General features: G+C 37.3%; 10 non-coding genes across 10 annotated transcripts; all 10 read left to right on the top strand.

Annotated features, from left to right (window-relative positions):
• The first annotated feature begins 474 nt into the window (after positions 1 to 474).
• On the top strand, positions 475 to 593 carry LOC134850092 (5S ribosomal RNA). The gene has a single exon (XR_010164068.1). It is a non-coding gene; the product is annotated as a 5S ribosomal RNA (ribosomal RNA).
• Positions 594 to 1,752: 1,159 nt separating this feature from the next.
• Positions 1,753 to 1,871, top strand: LOC134850091 (5S ribosomal RNA). Its single transcript, XR_010164067.1, has one exon. It is a non-coding gene; the product is annotated as a 5S ribosomal RNA (ribosomal RNA).
• A 1,159-nt stretch (positions 1,872 to 3,030) lies between these two features.
• Positions 3,031 to 3,149, top strand: LOC134850090 (5S ribosomal RNA). Its single transcript, XR_010164066.1, has one exon. It is a non-coding gene; the product is annotated as a 5S ribosomal RNA (ribosomal RNA).
• Positions 3,150 to 4,308: 1,159 nt separating this feature from the next.
• On the top strand, positions 4,309 to 4,427 carry LOC134849145 (5S ribosomal RNA). Its single transcript, XR_010163184.1, has one exon. It is a non-coding gene; the product is annotated as a 5S ribosomal RNA (ribosomal RNA).
• Positions 4,428 to 5,586: 1,159 nt separating this feature from the next.
• LOC134850089 (5S ribosomal RNA) lies at positions 5,587 to 5,705 on the top strand. Its single transcript, XR_010164065.1, has one exon. It is a non-coding gene; the product is annotated as a 5S ribosomal RNA (ribosomal RNA).
• A 1,159-nt stretch (positions 5,706 to 6,864) lies between these two features.
• On the top strand, positions 6,865 to 6,983 carry LOC134850088 (5S ribosomal RNA). The gene has a single exon (XR_010164064.1). It is a non-coding gene; the product is annotated as a 5S ribosomal RNA (ribosomal RNA).
• A 1,159-nt stretch (positions 6,984 to 8,142) lies between these two features.
• LOC134850087 (5S ribosomal RNA) lies at positions 8,143 to 8,261 on the top strand. The gene has a single exon (XR_010164063.1). It is a non-coding gene; the product is annotated as a 5S ribosomal RNA (ribosomal RNA).
• Positions 8,262 to 9,418: 1,157 nt separating this feature from the next.
• On the top strand, positions 9,419 to 9,537 carry LOC134850084 (5S ribosomal RNA). The gene has a single exon (XR_010164061.1). It is a non-coding gene; the product is annotated as a 5S ribosomal RNA (ribosomal RNA).
• A 1,159-nt stretch (positions 9,538 to 10,696) lies between these two features.
• On the top strand, positions 10,697 to 10,815 carry LOC134848929 (5S ribosomal RNA). Its single transcript, XR_010162979.1, has one exon. It is a non-coding gene; the product is annotated as a 5S ribosomal RNA (ribosomal RNA).
• A 1,159-nt stretch (positions 10,816 to 11,974) lies between these two features.
• Positions 11,975 to 12,093, top strand: LOC134850083 (5S ribosomal RNA). Its single transcript, XR_010164060.1, has one exon. It is a non-coding gene; the product is annotated as a 5S ribosomal RNA (ribosomal RNA).
• The last annotated feature ends 654 nt before the right edge of the window (positions 12,094 to 12,747 follow it).

Below are 12,747 nucleotides of genomic sequence, written 5' to 3'. Positions count from 1 at the left end.
AAGTTAGTGCAATTTTTTTTCTTGCATTTTTTAAGAGAATTGGGCTGCCCTCCGCTGTCGCAGAGTGCATTCAAAGAAAACTTATCAAATAGATTTGAATACTTACCTATTTAATAAGTTTATCACAACAATTAGGCTAAAAGCAACTGACAGTATCCTGGCTGGTATCCATTCATATGCCACTTACAGTGAATGTGCGGCTATCATGCCATAAATGGTCATTCAAGGCACCTTGTACACGCTCCATAGGTTTTGACCAGCCGATTTGGCCATTTAACACATTGGGCCAAAAAAATTCCAAACAATGTCAATTTTCAAAATTTTGTTTGAAATGCATAAATTATAACGTGAGCGTGCAAAATTTTACATGGTATAAGAGCATATTTTTACTCTCGCGCGAGGGCGAGTGTTTTAAAACTAATGTACATAGACATATGCTAGTAAGGATATAAGTGAAAGCGGAGTAACTCAAATGCCTACGACCATACCATGTTGAATGCACCGGTTCTCGTCCGATCACCGAAGTTAAGCAACATTGGGCCTGGTTAGTACTTGGATGGGAGACCGCCTGGGAACACCAGGTGTTGTAGGCTTTTATTTAAAGCAAAAGTATCTCTTTTACTTTTATACGCTAAGAGTTATTGCTGTTTAAAGTTCGGTGATGTCAAAAAGTTAAGCCTAATCGAGCGTGGTGCAAAAATTTTCAATGGGTCAAATTTTGGTCAAAACAACAGAAAACCGAAAAATTTCTTTTGCAGTATCAATTTTGTGTACAATCAGCTGCTGATAGGCCAAAAATATTGGAGATAACTTTTGGGGTCTTTGAGTTATAGCCTTTTGAATTTCGGTGATGTCAAAAAGTTAAGCCCAATCGAGCCTGGTGAATTGCGCGAACGGCCATAACTTGCCCAAAAATTTTAAAATTTTCAAATTTTATTATTTGGATCATAAGATCATGGTCAAATCTTGGGGGACTGAGAAAATGAACCAATTTCGTCGGTCCAACACAAAGTTATAAGCTTTTGAAATCTCGGTGATGCCAAAAAGTTAAGCCTAATCGAGCGTGGTGCAAAAAATGAAATTTTCAAAATTTTTGGTTTTTTTCGTTGAAACATCATTTTTTTCATCTTGTTTCATAAATTATAGCTCAGGACGATTCCAACGAGCCCAAAACGACGTTTGTAGCTTAAGTGTACGTGGAGTAATCATCAGTTGAAAATTTGGGGGGACCCGAATTTCGGCCATTTTGGACGAAAATTGGCCTAAAAGCTAACTTTTAAGTTAGTGCAATTTTTTTTCTTGCATTTTTTAAGAAAATTGGGCTGCCCTCCGCTGTCGCAGAGTGCATTCAAAGAAAACTTATCAAATAGATTTGAATACTTACCTATTTAATAAGTTTATCACAACAATTAGGCTAAAAGCAACTGACAGTATCCTGGCTGGTATCCATTCATATGCCACTTACAGTGAATGTGCGGCTATCATGCCATAAATGGTCATTCAAGGCACCTTGTACACGCTCCATAGGTTTTGACCAGCCGATTTGGCCATTTAACACATTGGGCCAAAAAAATTCCAAACAATGTCAATTTTCAAAATTTTGTTTGAAATGCATAAATTATAACGTGAGCGTGCAAAATTTTACATGGTATAAGAGCATATTTTTACTCTCGCGCGAGGGCGAGTGTTTTAAAACTAATGTACATAGACATATGCTAGTAAGGATATAAGTGAAAGCGGAGTAACTCAAATGCCTACGACCATACCATGTTGAATGCACCGGTTCTCGTCCGATCACCGAAGTTAAGCAACATTGGGCCTGGTTAGTACTTGGATGGGAGACCGCCTGGGAACACCAGGTGTTGTAGGCTTTTATTTAAAGCAAAAGTATCTCTTTTACTTTTATACGCTAAGAGTTATTGCTGTTTAAAGTTCGGTGATGTCAAAAAGTTAAGCCTAATCGAGCGTGGTGCAAAAATTTTCAATGGGTCAAATTTTGGTCAAAACAACAGAAAACCGAAAAATTTTTTTTGCAGTATCAATTTTGTGTACAATCAGCTGCTGATAGGCCAAAAATATTGGAGATAACTTTTGGGGTCTTTGAGTTATAGCCTTTTGAATTTCGGTGATGTCAAAAAGTTAAGCCCAATCGAGCCTGGTGAATTGCGCGAACGGCCATAACTTGCCCAAAAGTTTTAAAATTTTCAAATTTTATTATTTGGATCATAAGATCATGGTCAAATCTTGGGGGACTGAGAAAATGAACCAATTTCGTCGGTCCAACACAAAGTTATAAGCTTTTGAAATCTCGGTGATGCCAAAAAGTTGAGCCTAATCGAGCGTGGTGCAAAAAATGAAATTTTCAAAATTTTTGGTTTTTTTCGTTGAAACATCATTTTTTTCATCTTGTTTCATAAATTATAGCTCAGGACGATTCCAACGAGCCCAAAACGACGTTTGTAGCTTAAGTGTACGTGGAGTAATCATCAGTTGAAAATTTGGGGGGACCCGAATTTCGGCCATTTTGGACGAAAATTGGCCTAAAAGCTAACTTTTAAGTTAGTGCAATTTTTTTTCTTGCATTTTTTAAGAGAATTGGGCTGCCCTCCGCTGTCGCAGAGTGCATTCAAAGAAAACTTATCAAATAGATTTGAATACTTACCTATTTAATAAGTTTATCACAACAATTAGGCTAAAAGCAACTGACAGTATCCTGGCTGGTATCCATTCATATGCCACTTACAGTGAATGTGCGGCTATCATGCCATAAATGGTCATTCAAGGCACCTTGTACACGCTCCATAGGTTTTGACCAGCCGATTTGGCCATTTAACACATTGGGCCAAAAAAATTCCAAACAATGTCAATTTTCAAAATTTTGTTTGAAATGCATAAATTATAACGTGAGCGTGCAAAATTTTACATGGTATAAGAGCATATTTTTACTCTCGCGCGAGGGCGAGTGTTTTAAAACTAATGTACATAGACATATGCTAGTAAGGATATAAGTGAAAGCGGAGTAACTCAAATGCCTACGACCATACCATGTTGAATGCACCGGTTCTCGTCCGATCACCGAAGTTAAGCAACATTGGGCCTGGTTAGTACTTGGATGGGAGACCGCCTGGGAACACCAGGTGTTGTAGGCTTTTATTTAAAGCAAAAGTATCTCTTTTACTTTTATACGCTAAGAGTTATTGCTGTTTAAAGTTCGGTGATGTCAAAAAGTTAAGCCTAATCGAGCGTGGTGCAAAAATTTTCAATGGGTCAAATTTTGGTCAAAACAACAGAAAACCGAAAAATTTCTTTTGCAGTATCAATTTTGTGTACAATCAGCTGCTGATAGGCCAAAAATATTGGAGATAACTTTTGGGGTCTTTGAGTTATAGCCTTTTGAATTTCGGTGATGTCAAAAAGTTAAGCCCAATCGAGCCTGGTGAATTGCGCGAACGGCCATAACTTGCCCAAAAATTTTAAAATTTTCAAATTTTATTATTTGGATCATAAGATCATGGTCAAATCTTGGGGGACTGAGAAAATGAACCAATTTCGTCGGTCCAACACAAAGTTATAAGCTTTTGAAATCTCGGTGATGCCAAAAAGTTAAGCCTAATCGAGCGTGGTGCAAAAAATGAAATTTTCAAAATTTTTGGTTTTTTTCGTTGAAACATCATTTTTTTCATCTTGTTTCATAAATTATAGCTCAGGACGATTCCAACGAGCCCAAAACGACGTTTGTAGCTTAAGTGTACGTGGAGTAATCATCAGTTGAAAATTTGGGGGGACCCGAATTTCGGCCATTTTGGACGAAAATTGGCCTAAAAGCTAACTTTTATGTTAGTGCAATTTTTTTTCTTGCATTTTTTAAGAGAATTGGGCTGCCCTCCGCTGTCGCAGAGTGCATTCAAAGAAAACTTATCAAATAGATTTGAATACTTACCTATTTAATAAGTTTATCACAACAATTAGGCTAAAAGCAACTGACAGTATCCTGGCTGGTATCCATTCATATGCCACTTACAGTGAATGTGCGGCTATCATGCCATAAATGGTCATTCAAGGCACCTTGTACACGCTCCATAGGTTTTGACCAGCCGATTTGGCCATTTAACACATTGGGCCAAAAAAATTCCAAACAATGTCAATTTTCAAAATTTTCTTTGAAATGCATAAATTATAACGTGAGCGTGCAAAATTTTACATGGTATAAGAGCATATTTTTACTCTCGCGCGAGGGCGAGTGTTTTAAAACTAATGTACATAGACATATGCTAGTAAGGATATAAGTGAAAGCGGAGTAACTCAAATGCCTACGACCATACCATGTTGAATGCACCGGTTCTCGTCCGATCACCGAAGTTAAGCAACATTGGGACTGGTTAGTACTTGGATGGGAGACCGCCTGGGAACACCAGGTGTTGTAGGCTTTTATTTAAAGCAAAAGTATCTCTTTTACTTTTATACGCTAAGAGTTATTGCTGTTTAAAGTTCGGTGATGTCAAAAAGTTAAGCCTAATCGAGCGTGGTGCAAAAATTTTCAATGGGTCAAATTTTGGTCAAAACAACAGAAAACCGAAAAATTTCTTTTGCAGTATCAATTTTGTGTACAATCAGCTGCTGATAGGCCAAAAATATTGGAGATAACTTTTGGGGTCTTTGAATTATAGCCTTTTGAATTTCGGTGATGTCAAAAAGTTAAGCCCAATCGAGCCTGGTGAATTGCGCGAACGGCCATAACTTGCCCAAAAATTTTAAAATTTTCAAATTTTATTATTTGGATCATAAGATCATGGTCAAATCTTGGGGGACTGAGAAAATGAACCAATTTCGTCGGTCCAACACAAAGTTATAAGCTTTTGAAATCTCGGTGATGCCAAAAAGTTAAGCCTAATCGAGCGTGGTGCAAAAAATGAAATTTTCAAAATTTTTGGTTTTTTTCGTTGAAACATCATTTTTTTCATCTTGTTTCATAAATTATAGCTCAGGACGATTCCAACGAGCCCAAAACGACGTTTGTAGCTTAAGTGTACGTGGAGTAATCATCAGTTGAAAATTTGGGGGGACCCGAATTTCGGCCATTTTGGACGAAAATTGGCCTAAAAGCTAACTTTTAAGTTAGTGCAATTTTTTTTCTTGCATTTTTTAAGAGAATTGGGCTGCCCTCCGCTGTCGCAGAGTGCATTCAAAGAAAACTTATCAAATAGATTTGAATACTTACCTATTTAATAAGTTTATCACAACAATTAGGCTAAAAGCAACTGACAGTATCCTGGCTGGTATCCATTCATATGCCACTTACAGTGAATGTGCGGCTATCATGCCATAAATGGTCATTCAAGGCACCTTGTACACGCTCCATAGGTTTTGACCAGCCGATTTGGCCATTTAACACATTGGGCCAAAAAAATTCCAAACAATGTCAATTTTCAAAATTTTGTTTGAAATGCATAAATTATAACGTGAGCGTGCAAAATTTTACATGGTATAAGAGCATATTTTTACTCTCGCGCGAGGGCGAGTGTTTTAAAACTAATGTACATAGACATATGCTAGTAAGGATATAAGTGAAAGCGGAGTAACTCAAATGCCTACGACCATACCATGTTGAATGCACCGGTTCTCGTCCGATCACCGAAGTTAAGCAACATTGGGCCTGGTTAGTACTTGGATGGGAGACCGCCTGGGAACACCAGGTGTTGTAGGCTTTTATTTAAAGCAAAATTATCTCTTTTACTTTTATACGCTAAGAGTTATTGCTGTTTAAAGTTCGGTGATGTCAAAAAGTTAAGCCTAATCGAGCGTGGTGCAAAAATTTTCAATGGGTCAAATTTTGGTCAAAACAACAGAAAACCGAAAAATTTCTTTTGCAGTATCAATTTTGTGTACAATCAGCTGCTGATAGGCCAAAAATATTGGAGATAACTTTTGGGGTCTTTGAGTTATAGCCTTTTGAATTTCGGTGATGTCAAAAAGTTAAGCCCAATCGAGCCTGGTGAATTGCGCGAACGGCCATAACTTGCCCAAAAATTTTAAAATTTTCAAATTTTATTATTTGGATCATAAGATCATGGTCAAATCTTGGGGGACTGAGAAAATGAACCAATTTCGTCGGTCCAACACAAAGTTATAAGCTTTTGAAATCTCGGTGATGCCAAAAAGTTAAGCCTAATCGAGCGTGGTGCAAAAAATGAAATTTTCAAAATTTTTGGTTTTTTTCGTTGAAACATCATTTTTTTCATCTTGTTTCATAAATTACAGCTCAGGACGATTCCAACGAGCCCAAAACGACGTTTGTAGCTTAAGTGTACGTGGAGTAATCATCAGTTGAAAATTTGGGGGGACCCGAATTTCGGCCATTTTGGACGAAAATTGGCCTAAAAGCTAACTTTTAACTTAGTGCAATTTTTTTTCTTGCATTTTTTAAGAAAATTGGGCTGCCCTCCGCTGTCGCAGAGTGCATTCAAAGAAAACTTATCAAATAGATTTGAATACTTACCTATTTAATAAGTTTATCACAACAATTAGGCTAAAAGCAACTGACAGTATCCTGGCTGGTATCCATTCATATGCCACTTACAATGAATGTGCGGCTATCATGCCATAAATGGTCATTCAAGGCACCTTGTACACGCTCCATAGGTTTTGACCAGCCGATTTGGCCATTTAACACATTGGGCCAAAAAAATTCCAAACAATGTCAATTTTCAAAATTTTGTTTGAAATGCATAAATTATAACGTGAGCGTGCAAAATTTTACATGGTATAAGAGCATATTTTTACTCTCGCGCGAGGGCGAGTGTTTTAAAACTAATGTACATAGACATATGCTAGTAAGGATATAAGTGAAAGCGGAGTAACTCAAATGCCTACGACCATACCATGTTGAATGCACCGGTTCTCGTCCGATCACCGAAGTTAAGCAACATTGGGCCTGGTTAGTACTTGGATGGGAGACCGCCTGGGAACACCAGGTGTTGTAGGCTTTTATTTAAAGCAAAATTATCTCTTTTACTTTTATACGCTAAGAGTTATTGCTGTTTAAAGTTCGGTGATGTCAAAAAGTTAAGCCTAATCGAGCGTGGTGCAAAAATTTTCAATGGGTCAAATTTTGGTCAAAACAACAGAAAACCGAAAAATTTCTTTTGCAGTATCAATTTTGTGTACAATCAGCTGCTGATAGGCCAAAAATATTGGAGATAACTTTTGGGGTCTTTGAGTTATAGCCTTTTGAATTTCGGTGATGTCAAAAAGTTAAGCCCAATCGAGCCTGGTGAATTGCGCGAACGGCCATAACTTGCCCAAAAATTTTAAAATTTTCAAATTTTATTATTTGGATCATAAGATCATGGTCAAATCTTGGGGGACTGAGAAAATGAACCAATTTCGTCGGTCCAACACAAAGTTATAAGCTTTTGAAATCTCGGTGATGCCAAAAAGTTAAGCCTAATCGAGCGTGGTGCAAAAAATGAAATTTTCAAAATTTTTGGTTTTTTTCGTTGAAACATCATTTTTTTCATCTTGTTTCATAAATTACAGCTCAGGACGATTCCAACGAGCCCAAAACGACGTTTGTAGCTTAAGTGTACGTGGAGTAATCATCAGTTGAAAATTTGGGGGGACCCGAATTTCGGCCATTTTGGACGAAAATTGGCCTAAAAGCTAACTTTTAACTTAGTGCAATTTTTTTTCTTGCATTTTTTAATAAAATTGGGCTGCCCTCCGCTGTCGCAGAGTGCATTCAAAGAAAACTTATCAAATAGATTTGAATACTTACCTATTTAATAAGTTTATCACAACAATTAGGCTAAAAGCAACTGACAGTATCCTGGCTGGTATCCATTCATATGCCACTTACAATGAATGTGCGGCTATCATGCCATAAATGGTCATTCAAGGCACCTTGTACACGCTCCATAGGTTTTGACCAGCCGATTTGGCCATTTAACACATTGGGCCAAAAAAATTCCAAACAATGTCAATTTTCAAAATTTTGTTTGAAATGCATAAATTATAACGTGAGCGTGCAAAATTTTACATGGTATAAGAGCATATTTTTACTCTCGCGCGAGGGCGAGTGTTTTAAAACTAATGTACATAGACATATGCTAGTAAGGATATAAATGAAAGCGGAGTAACTCAAATGCCTACGACCATACCATGTTGAATGCACCGGTTCTCGTCCGATCACCGAAGTTAAGCAACATTGGGCCTGGTTAGTACTTGGATGGGAGACCGCCTGGGAACACCAGGTGTTGTAGGCTTTTATTTAAAGCAAAAGTATCTCTTTTACTTTTATACGCTAAGAGTTATTGCTGTTTAAAGTTCGGTGATGTCAAAAAGTTAAGCCTAATCGAGCGTGGTGCAAAAATTTTCAATGGGTCAAATTTTGGTCAAAACAACAGAAAACCGAAAAATTTCTTTTGCAGTATCAATTTTGTGTACAATCAGCTGCTGATAGGCCAAAAATATTGGAGATAACTTTTGGGGTCTTTGAGTTATAGCCTTTTGAATTTCGGTGATGTCAAAAAGTTAAGCCCAATCGAGCCTGGTGAATTGCGCGAACGGCCATAACTTGCCCAAAAATTTTAAAATTTTCAAATTTTATTATTTGGATCATAAGATCATGGTCAAATCTTGGGGGACTGAGAAAATGAACCAATTTCGTCGGTCCAACACAAAGTTATAAGCTTTTGAAATCTCGGTGATGCCAAAAAGTTAAGCCTAATCGAGCGTGGTGCAAAAAATGAAATTTTCAAAATTTTTGGTTTTTTTCGTTGAAACATCATTTTTTTCATCTGGTTTCATAAATTATAGCTCAGGACGATTCCAACGAGCCCAAAACGACGTTTGTAGCTTAAGTGTACGTGGAGTAATCATCAGTTGAAAATTTGGGGGGACCCGAATTTCGGCCATTTTGGACGAAAATTGGCCTAAAAGCTAACTTTTAAGTTAGTGCAATTTTTTTTTGCATTTTTTAAGAGAATTGGGCTGCCCTCCGCTGTCGCAGAGTGCATTCAAAGAAAACTTATCAAATAGATTTGAATACTTACCTATTTAATAAGTTTATCACAACAATTAGGCTAAAAGCAACTGACAGTATCCTGGCTGGTATCCATTCATATGCCACTTACAGTGAATGTGCGGCTATCATGCCATAAATGGTCATTCAAGGCACCTTGTACACGCTCCATAGGTTTTGACCAGCCGATTTGGCCATTTAACACATTGGGCCAAAAAAATTCCAAACAATGTCAATTTTCAAAATTTTGTTTGAAATGCATAAATTATAACGTGAGCGTGCAAAATTTTACATGGTATAAGAGCATATTTTTACTCTCGCGCGAGGGCGAGTGTTTTAAAACTAATGTACATAGACATATGCTAGTAAGGATATAAATGAAAGCGGAGTAACTCAAATGCCTACGACCATACCATGTTGAATGCACCGGTTCTCGTCCGATCACCGAAGTTAAGCAACATTGGGCCTGGTTAGTACTTGGATGGGAGACCGCCTGGGAACACCAGGTGTTGTAGGCTTTTATTTAAAGCAAAAGTATCTCTTTTACTTTTATACGCTAAGAGTTATTGCTGTTTAAAGTTCGGTGATGTCAAAAAGTTAAGCCTAATCGAGCGTGGTGCAAAAATTTTCAATGGGTCAAATTTTGGTCAAAACAACAGAAAACCGAAAAATTTCTTTTGCAGTATCAATTTTGTGTACAATCAGCTGCTGATAGGCCAAAAATATTGGAGATAACTTTTGGGGTCTTTGAGTTATAGCCTTTTGAATTTCGGTGATGTCAAAAAGTTAAGCCCAATCGAGCCTGGTGAATTGCGCGAACGGCCATAACTTGCCCAAAAATTTTAAAATTTTCAAATTTTATTATTTGGATCATAAGATCATGGTCAAATCTTGGGGGACTGAGAAAATGAACCAATTTCGTCGGTCCAACACAAAGTTATAAGCTTTTGAAATCTCGGTGATGCCAAAAAGTTGAGCCTAATCGAGCGTGGTGCAAAAAATGAAATTTTCAAAATTTTTGGTTTTTTTCGTTGAAACATCATTTTTTTCATCTTGTTTCATAAATTATAGCTCAGGACGATTCCAACGAGCCCAAAACGACGTTTGTAGCTTAAGTGTACGTGGAGTAATCATCAGTTGAAAATTTGGGGGGACCCGAATTTCGGCCATTTTGGACGAAAATTGGCCTAAAAGCTAACTTTTAAGTTAGTGCAATTTTTTTTCTTGCATTTTTTAAGAGAATTGGGCTGCCCTCCGCTGTCGCAGAGTGCATTCAAAGAAAACTTATCAAATAGATTTGAATACTTACCTATTTAATAAGTTTATCACAACAATTAGGCTAAAAGCAACTGACAGTATCCTGGCTGGTATCCATTCATATGCCACTTACAGTGAATGTGCGGCTATCATGCCATAAATGGTCATTCAAGGCACCTTGTACACGCTCCATAGGTTTTGACCAGCCGATTTGGCCATTTAACACATTGGGCCAAAAAAATTCCAAACAATGTCAATTTTCAAAATTTTGTTTGAAATGCATAAATTATAACGTGAGCGTGCAAAATTTTACATGGTATAAGAGCATATTTTTACTCTCGCGCGAGGGCGAGTGTTTTAAAACTAATGTACATAGACATATGCTAGTAAGGATATAAGTGAAAGCGGAGTAACTCAAATGCCTACGACCATACCATGTTGAATGCACCGGTTCTCGTCCGATCACCGAAGTTAAGCAACATTGGGCCTGGTTAGTACTTGGATGGGAGACCGCCTGTGAACACCAGGTGTTGTAGGCTTTTATTTAAAGCAAAAGTATCTCTTTTACTTTTATACGCTAAGAGTTATTGCTGTTTAAAGTTCGGTGATGTCAAAAAGTTAAGCCTAATCGAGCGTGGTGCAAAAATTTTCAATGGGTCAAATTTTGGTCAAAACAACAGAAAACCGAAAAATTTCTTTTGCAGTATCAATTTTGTGTACAATCAGCTGCTGATAGGCCAAAAATATTGGAGATAACTTTTGGGGTCTTTGAGTTATAGCCTTTTGAATTTCGGTGATGTCAAAAAGTTAAGCCCAATCGAGCCTGGTGAATTGCGCGAACGGCCATAACTTGCCCAAAAATTTTAAAATTTTCAAATTTTATTATTTGGATCATAAGATCATGGTCAAATCTTGGGGGACTGAGAAAATGAACCAATTTCGTCGGTCCAACACAAAGTTATAAGCTTTTGAAATCTCGGTGATGCCAAAAAGTTAAGCCTAATCGAGCGTGGTGCAAAAAATGAAATTTTCAAAATTTTTGGTTTTTTTCGTTGAAACATCATTTTTTTCATCTTGTTTCATAAATTATAGCTCAGGACGATTCCAACGAGCCCAAAACGACGTTTGTAGCTTAAGTGTACGTGGAGTAATCATCAGTTGAAAATTTGGGGGGACCCGAATTTCGGCCATTTTGGACGAAAATTGGCCTACAAGCTAACTTTTAAGTTAGTGCAATTTTTTTTCTTGCATTTTTTAAGAGAATTGGGCTGCCCTCCGCTGTCGCAGAGTGCATTCAAAGAAAACTTATCAAATAGATTTGAATACTTACCTATTTAATAAGTTTATCACAACAATTAGGCTAAAAGCAACTGACAGTATCCTGGCTGGTATCCATTCATATGCCACTTACAGTGAATGTGCGGCTTTCATGCCATAAATGGTCATTCAAGGCACCTTGTACACGCTCCATAGGTTTTGACCAGCCGATTTGGCCATTTAACACATTGGGCCAAAAAAATTCCAAACAATGTCAATTTTCAAAATTTTGTTTGAAATGCATAAATTATAACGTGAGCGTGCAAAATTTTACATGGTATAAGAACATATTTTTACTCTCGCGCGAGGGCGAGTGTTTTAAAACTAATGTACATAGACATATGCTAGTAAGGATATAAGTGAAAGCGGAGTAACTCAAATGCCTACGACCATACCATGTTGAATGCACCGGTTCTCGTCCGATCACCGAAGTTAAGCAACATTGGGCCTGGTTAGTACTTGGATGGGAGACCGCCTGGGAACACCAGGTGTTGTAGGCTTTTATTTAAAGCAAAAGTATCTCTTTTACTTTTATACGCTAAGAGTTATTGCTGTTTAAAGTTCGGTGATGTCAAAAAGTTAAGCCTAATCGAGCGTGGTGCAAAAATTTTCAATGGGTCAAATTTTGGTCAAAACAACAGAAAACCGAAAAATTTCTTTTGCAGTATCAATTTTGTGTACAATCAGCTGCTGATAGGCCAAAAATATTGGAGATAACTTTTGGGGTCTTTGAGTTATAGTCTTTTGAATTTCGGTGATGTCAAAAAGTTAAGCCCAATCGAGCCTGGTGAATTGCGCGAACGGCCATAACTTGCCCAAAAATTTTAAAATTTTCAAATTTTATTATTTGGATCATAAGATCATGGTCAAATCTTGGGGGACTGAGAAAATGAACCAATTTCGTCGGTCCAACACAAAGTTATAAGCTTTTGAAATCTCGGTGATGCCAAAAAGTTAAGCCTAATCGAGCGTGGTGCAAAAAATGAAATTTTCAAAATTTTTGGTTTTTTTCGTTGAAACATCATTTTTTTCATCTTGTTTCATAAATTATAGCTCAGGACGATTCCAACGAGCCCAAAACGACGTTTGTAGCTTAAGTGTACGTGGAGTAATCATCAGTTGAAAATTTGGGGGGACCCGAATTTCGGCCATTT

The sequence above is a fragment of the Symsagittifera roscoffensis genome, chromosome 6 (genome assembly GCF_963678635.1).
Source record: "Symsagittifera roscoffensis chromosome 6, txSymRosc1.1, whole genome shotgun sequence".
Classification (NCBI taxonomy): Eukaryota; Metazoa; Xenacoelomorpha; order Acoela; family Convolutidae; genus Symsagittifera; species Symsagittifera roscoffensis.
The sequence above is the reverse complement of the archived record's forward strand: the minus strand, read 5'-3'. Positions and strand labels throughout refer to the sequence as shown.